The 7881-nt window shown below is 39.7% G+C and overlaps 1 non-coding gene across 1 annotated transcript; it reads right to left on the bottom strand.

The window, feature by feature from the left end:
• Positions 1 to 5389: 5389 nt before the first annotated feature.
• Positions 5390 to 6838, bottom strand: LOC107808033 (uncharacterized). Its single transcript, XR_012701479.1, has 2 exons — positions 6612 to 6838; positions 5390 to 5931 (listed from the first exon to the last, which is right to left on the bottom strand). It is a non-coding gene; the product is annotated as an uncharacterized LOC107808033 (transcript).
• Between the last annotated feature and the right edge of the window lie 1043 nt (positions 6839 to 7881).

Raw genomic sequence — 7881 nt, 5'->3', positions numbered from 1 at the left:
CACATCTATCGGGAGACATTGGAAGTAAGACCTCAACTTTCGAGTGGCGACTATGAGAGCTAAGGCCAGCTTCTCCAAATGCGGGTAGCGAGTTTTTGTTCCCGTTAAAATTCTACTAACGTAATAAATGGGAGATTGCGTACGTTCATCCTCACAGACTAAAACGACGCTTAGCGTTACCTCCGAGACTGCGAGGTACACTAACCATGTTTTACCTTCCTTCGGTTTTGATAGTAACAGAGGGCTTGACAAGTACCTTTTCAAATCTCTCAAAGCCTGCTGGAATTCTGGGATCCATTCAAAGTTGTTATCGTTTTTAGCAGCGTGAAGAAACGATGGCATTTCTCTGATGACTAGGAAATAAACGTGCTCAAAGCAGCCAATCTCCCTGTGGGCCTTTGAACTTCTTTCACGCTTGATAGCTGGTCTATGATGTCTTTAATGGCTTTGATGTTATCGTGGTTTACCTCAATCTCCCTTTATGATATGAGAAATCCTAGGAACTTGCCGGAGCTGACCCCAAACGCACACTTCTCAAGCTTAAGCGTCATGTTATGCTTTCTTAGGATGTTGAAAGTTTCTTGCAAATGCTTAAGATGATCACATGCGTTCAAATACTTAACGAGCATAGCGTTTATATAAACTTCCATAGCTTTCCCTATATGTTTTTCAAACATCTTGTTTACGAGCCGTTGATAAGTAGCGCCAGCGTTCTTTAGCCCGAAAGGCGTCACATTATAGCAATATGTGCCGAAATTCGTTATGAACGAATTCTTTTCCTGATCCTCCGAGTTCATCTTAATTTGGTTGTACCCAGAATAAGCATCGAGGAAACTCATTAACTCATGCCCGATCGTCGCATCAATTATTTGATCGATGTTTAGCAGTGGGAACGAGTCTTTTGGGCATGCCTTATTCAAGTCCTTATAATCTACACACATGCGAAATTTATTGTTCTTCTTAGGAACTACTACTGCATTAGCTAGCAAGTCTGGATACTTTACCTCTCGGATCGAACCGATATCAAGTAGGCGAGTTACCTCTTCTTTGACGAATTTATTCATGGCCTCCACAATATGGCATTTCTTTTGTCTTACTGGGGGGATGTTAGGATCCAAGCTTAGCCTGTGTATGGCCACTTCCACTCGGATACCTGTCGTATCCACATGCGACCACGCAAAACAATCGACATTATATTTATGAAATTCAATAAAGCCAGACTTGAGCTCGGGGTGCAGTCCTGTCCCAAAGTGGAATTTTCTCTCCAAGAACCTTTAAAACAATGCAACTTGCTCGAGCTCTTCCGCTGCGAATTTTGTTACATCTGTCTCTTCTGGTACCTGGAAATATCCCGGAACCTGATAAGATTCCGACACTTCTCCCCCTGGCTAAATTCACTCAATTCGGGAGCAGGCGCCAATTCCTATAATTGCTATACCGCATGCTCCTTCCCTTTGCTACTGGAGACCAAATTGCATTCATCTACCTTGTCGCCGATTGGTCGCCTTCTATTTGTATGATTCCTTCGGGTGTTGGGAATTTCTGTAACTGATGATATGTTGATGGCACGACTTTTATCTCGTGCAACCATGGTATTACCAGAATAATGTTATAATCCATATCACCATCCACAACTTCAAAAAGAGTCATTTTCATCACCCCTTCGGCGTTCATGGACAGCAGGATCTCTCCTCAGGTTGTCACGCTTGCGAGGTTGAACCCGACGAGGAGTTTTGTGGCCGGAATGATGCTTCCGGTGAATTTGGCTTGCTCCAATACCCTCCATTGTATGATATTGGCTGAACTTCCTGGATCCACCAGAACACGTTTGATTTTAAAATCTAGTACATTAAAAGAAATTATCAAAGCGTCGTTGTGCGGTAACAACAGTCTGTTTGCGTCCTCCTCCGTGAAAGTGATATCGGCTTCATCGACATCCCAGAGTCGCTTGCCATGGATTATTGATACCTTCATCTTTTTTGATGTCGAGAAGGTGACCCCGTTGATCTCGTTATTCCCGAAGATCATGTTGATCTTCTGGAATGGGGGGTCTTCTCCTGTTTTCAAGTTCTCCGCATTATCATGATTGCGGCTGTAATTGATCACTTAAGAATTCTCTGGGATGGCCATTTTTCAACAGTGTTGCCACCTCTTCACGTAGATGTCGGCAGTCCCCAGTCCGGTGGTCGTTCGTCCCGTAGTATTCGCACCACAAAGCGAGATCCCTCTGGCTGGGATCAAACCTCATCGGCTTCGGGAATCGTGCTTCTTTAATATTTCTTATAGCCGATACCACCTCTACTATACTAACGTTGAAGTTGTATTCTGATAGCTTGGGGTAGGAAGGATCATGTGTACCTGACACTTCTTTGTCGTGCAATGATCTGTTGTTCCGACCGCGATCTATTCTTCTGTTGGTAACGAACCTGTCTGGCGATCGGAAACCTCTATCGCATCTTTCAGCCTGTTCATAGGGCAAAAATCGGCTCCTTGAAGCCCGTCTATCTGTGTCGAAATCGTCTATTAATTTTTCTTTCTTCTTCTCCCAACCTTTTACCGACGTCGGGAAGCTAATCTGATTATCTTCAATTCTTATCTTAGACTCATACCGGTTGTGGACATCCGCCCAAGTCGTCGCTTGGAACTCAAGCAAGCTTTCATTCAATTTCTGGGAAGCGTCAGAGCTTCTCGGATTCAGACCCTTGGTGAATGCTTTAACCGCCCATTCATCCGGAACAACCGAGAGCAACATCCCCTTCTTTTGGAACTAGGTGACGAATTCCCGCAGCAACTCGGACTCTCCTTGTGCAATTATGAATATGTCGGCATTTTGGGCCTGTACCTTTCTGGCACTGGCATGGGCTTTAATAAAAGAGTCCGTGAGCATCTCAAAGGAATCTATGGAATGCTCGGGTAATAGCGAATACCATGTCAAGGCTCCCCTCGTGAGAGTCTCTCCGAATTTCTTCAGCAAAACAGATTCAATCTCGTGGGGAGCTAAATCGTTCCCCTTCACCGCCGTTGTATAGGTGGTAATATGCTCCTGAGGGTACGAAGTCCCATCATATTTTGGCACGTCGGGCATTTTAAACCGCTTCAGGATCAATACTTGAGCTGCGCGTGGTTTATACGACAACTGAGTATACTTTTTGAATCCGGCCCTTTCAGCACCGGTGGTGCGCCCGGGATTTGATCCATGCGGGCGTTCACTTCCCTCATAAATCGCAGGAGCTCGCTTTTGAAGGGATCGCTCTCGTTGTTGTGACTGGAACCTCTCCCCCCGCCCCATCAGAGCCAACCTCGCCCCTCAGGGTGTTGTTGTCGACCCTCCGTGTTGTTTGATTTGCGGGAGCACCGGGAGGAACTGGACCTCGTCCATTCGCATTATTGGATGCCCCCGACAACGCCCGCTTCAACTTCGTCATAATCTTATCCTGCCGTGTGAGATGGCCTATGATGACCGCTTGTTGTTCATGCAGGACCCTTATCGCTTCAACAACATGTTCCTCTGAAGCATCATCGGGAGTCGCCTCCCGAACATGTCGTGGGTACCGCCTGTTGTGGACCGGCGTAGCATCGTTTCCCTCATTGCGAGTGCCACTGACTAAGTCCTCATGATGATGCTGGTCTCCTTGGACCTCAAGATTGTGTGTGTTGTTAACACTATTATCTGCTATTTTTGTGATTTTTGGCTAAAATAAATAATCAAAACACTTTAGTAAAAGAGGCAAGGATCAACTTAATTACACAGCTGTCTAGGCCCCATTGTGGGCGCCAAAGTGTTTACCCATAAAACGGTACAATTGAATTTATACGTGGTTTCTAGATAAGTTAATTAATTCGATCCTCAAATAATAAAAGAATTAAAGAAATACGATGAAATAGCAGAAGCAGTAAATTCGGGAGCAGGGCTTCCGGGCACAACAATAGTGAAATCGAAAAGTAAGAAGATAAAATTGTTTAGAGCTTTGAATAGATTATAGCGTAAGTTTGCCAGAAAATTCGTGTCCTTTACAATGATAACTGAGCTCACTATTTATAGTTGCGCCTAGGAAACAAGGTCCTAGGATCATACCCTTCTTTAATGTCAATTATGAGGGCCAGTGAAGAATGTGTAACGGTGAGCATAAATGAGAAATTCTTTGTAACAGACAGTGTATTAAATGTTGTGGAATATTCTCCATTAAATGCTACCGGGTGACAGGTATTTATTGCATCTTTATGAGCGTCATTCTTTCCGGTGACAAATGGAACAGTTGTTTTCGGTTTTAACTATCCTCTGACTTCGGTTCTACGTGTCACTCTCTTATGCAACCACTTATCATAGCATATTTTACCGTGGTGATTGAAATAGGTGTGTATCAGGGGCGGAGCTACGTTCCTCCAAGCGTGGTCAACTGACCACCCTTCGCCGAAAAAGTATACTCCGTATAAGGTAAATTATTACTTATTATTAATTAAAAATACATTTTGAACACCCTTACATAATCCACTGGCAAAGGTTTGAACACCCCTGTTGAATTTTCTGGCTTCGCCACTGGTGTGTATGGTGTGGATTGTTAAATGAAATTGGTGTGGTTCCCGATTGGAAGAAGGAGGGAGAAGAAATAAAAAGGGTGGTTGTAAAAGTTATTGTATCATGGGTTGTGGTTTGGTGGTGGTGTTAGCAGAGGCACGACGGAGCTATGAAGAAAAGGAAAAGAAATTTTCTTTTACAAATTTGATAACTTTATCAAAATATTTAGGTGAAACCTCAAAACACACAAATAATAAATGTCCAAGTATGTGATGTATCATCCTGAAGAACGCATAGAAGTGTTTCTTAGGGAGTATAATTTTATCAAGTAGAGATGTCAAAATGAAATAAATGGGAGTTCATAAATCTGACTTTAAAATCTGATGGGCGCGACTGGTTCTAAGATCACTTTCGGTCCTAGACTTTTTATTAATTAGTCCTGGTAATGCAACGAAGTTTAGATGACATCTAGACCATTTTGCCTTAAACTAAACCGTCCCAATACTAATATAGTAACCTAGAACTGTATCGAATACATTATACCATTATTGGTATGGATGATCGTACTAAGAGACAAATTCAAGGTGCAAGATATATTTTCATCCCGTCCTTGCCTTTAATCTTTTCCTTCTTTTACTCTGTAACTGATGAATCGTCTTTTATGTGTTTAATTTGTGAGTTCCTCGAACAAAAGAAGCCCAACCCCATTTGTCATTTTTATCTCTGATCGGTTACCTTAAAATTTAAAGGTAAAATTACAGACCCTCGTTTCTCCTTAATTTAAGCTTTTGTTATTTTAGCATCATAGCCAGTATCGTAGATTTAGCAAAAAAGAATTACCCAGGCTTTAGAAGAGCATTGCATAATCATCTCTAGATCAAGAAAACCAAATTTATTATCTGAAAACAAGGCACAACCACCACAATTCAGAAAGAAACCCATTGCAAAAACATGGGCATTAAACAACCCCTTACAAATCCAAACAACTAGTAGTAATATTCAACAAACAACTTAAAAACCATGAATCTTGATCTGATCCTTTTTGACAACACCAGCAGTCACAAGAAAGTGAGAAACATTCTTTCTCTGATCTCCTTGAAGTTGTATCACTTTTCCAAGTTCCTTATCCTGCACAACATTACCGTTGCAACAGAATTCTTTTTTCAGATCTTTGAGGATTTTTTCGTAACTGAATTGTTTCCTCAGGCCTTGAACTGTTGTCAAGCTTTTCTTTCCATTCCTTTGTTGTATGCGAATATGAACATACTCTTTGGCTCCAGGGGCACCTGAGTCCTTAGCCTCAGCAAACGGATCAAAAGCAGATGGGATTTGGACGTCGATATCAACCATGTACCTAGCTGGAAGAGAACTTCTCACCGTCCGAAACTAAAGCTTAAAAATTGGTCACACACGAGCTGCAAAAACAACAACAATTCAATATCCAAACGATCAAAATACCAATAATCCAACTATAAAAACAACAATAACGAAAAAAAAAAAAACATAGTATAATCCCACAAGTGGAGTCTAGAGAGAGTAATGCGTACGCATACGTCACCTTTACTTTGAAAAGGTAGAGAAATTCCGATAGAGTCACGGCCATAATCCAATTATATAACTATTATTCCGTTTCAATTTACATGAACTTATGGAAATAGAGTTTAGAAAGGAAAATATTTGAAAGTTTTGATCTTAAACATGTCTTGTACTTTATAATTTAGAACTTACGTCCTTAAATATATCTGAGAAAACTTCTCTTAAGGTTTAAACGGCAAATTTACATTAAAATATTTTTTGAAATTAGAAATAGAACGTTCTTCTTTAAACGAAAAGAGAGATAGATTCGAAACAAATATGAGATGATCAACATATTAAGAATCCAACTACTTAACAATCAAGCAATATGAGATAATCAACATATCACAAATCAACTACATAACTAATAAGCAATTTGAGATGATCAACATGTCAAAAACCTAACAAAAACAAAATTCATTCTACCAGCTAGATGGGATTAGACAAAAAGGAAAAACTGAATGAACACAGAAATAAGGAAGTAAAGATTAAAAGTGTAAAAACAGGGGGAAGAACTAACCTTGATCAAATAGATTAAACAATGGCTGATGGAGAGGAGAAGAATGCTCTACCTTATTATTTATAGACAGGAACTAGAAATTGTGGCGGTGCATGTGGGATCATAATTAATATTCCCAACCACATAATGTTAATTAAGGTTTAAGTTTATTAAGTATTAATTATGGTTAATCCTGATTAGAGTGGGTAGAGATTACATTAGACGATTGTAGCTTCGAATTTGGTCATATTTAGACAGGTTAATTTGATGATTAGAGTTATGAAAAACGCGTAGATTCAACGCAGGGAAACATATTATGCTTGCTTTACGGATACGGCTGATGAATTGCGGGGGCCGCACAATTTGGGTCAACATGTGTGGGACCCGACATAACTATTCCTATCTGCAAAGAAGAAGAATCCAGACAGATTCCAGATAAATCAGAACAACTTGGGCTCCACTTTGCGTGTTTAGCCTATCTGATTGCCGATTGGGCTGTAAATTTTTGTGGCCCACCATTTTCTCCTCTTCTTTTACATTGGGAAATTGACGCCGCATAACAACATAAAGAGGAATTGTAAATTATTGGCCATAAAATATTTTAGTAAAAGCAGCCAAAAAAAAAAAATGGTATCGTATAGCCAAATTTAGAAAAAAACTTACTTCCTATTTACATTTCACTTTTCGCTTTTTCGTAAGGGAAGTAATGTCATAGAAACATCATCAACAATTACTCCTCGTCTTTTTTCTTTCTTTCTAATTAGATCGAGTTAGGGGTGTTAAATGAGCGGGTTGAGTTATACGTATTTGAATGAGTTAAAGTGAGTTGAGTTGATAAATGCAGCGGACTATAAGTCTATAACGCGTCCAATGTTTGCTTGGACTAAAATGGTTAGGTCAATTAGAGAAAAATCCATCATAATTCATCTGGTCTAATTTAATTTACTTTAATTTTTTTTATAATTTGTTAAATTATAATATCTAACTAGTAAAAACTTTTCTTTATTTATCGTTATTATTGCAAGCAAATTAAACTCAAAATAAATTATTTTTTAACATTTTAAATAAGTTTTCTTATGTGTCAATTTGGACTACATACTTGGTCTAAATTGGTCACATTAGCCACTTTTCAGTTAATGCAATGGAAAAATAGTCACTGTCAATGGAGTTTCACCTATAAAATATGAAATTTCCTAACAATTGTTATTTTTCAACTACAAGACCGAAAAATGATCCTTTGGCCTAATTTCTACAATATACACCTAGCTTAGGTGCTTAAACCACCAAGTCT

The sequence above is a fragment of the Nicotiana tabacum genome, chromosome 2 (assembly GCF_000715075.1).
Source record: "Nicotiana tabacum cultivar K326 chromosome 2, ASM71507v2, whole genome shotgun sequence".
NCBI lineage: Eukaryota > Viridiplantae > Streptophyta > Magnoliopsida > Solanales > Solanaceae > Nicotiana > Nicotiana tabacum.
This window is presented reverse-complemented; position numbering and strand designations above follow the sequence as displayed.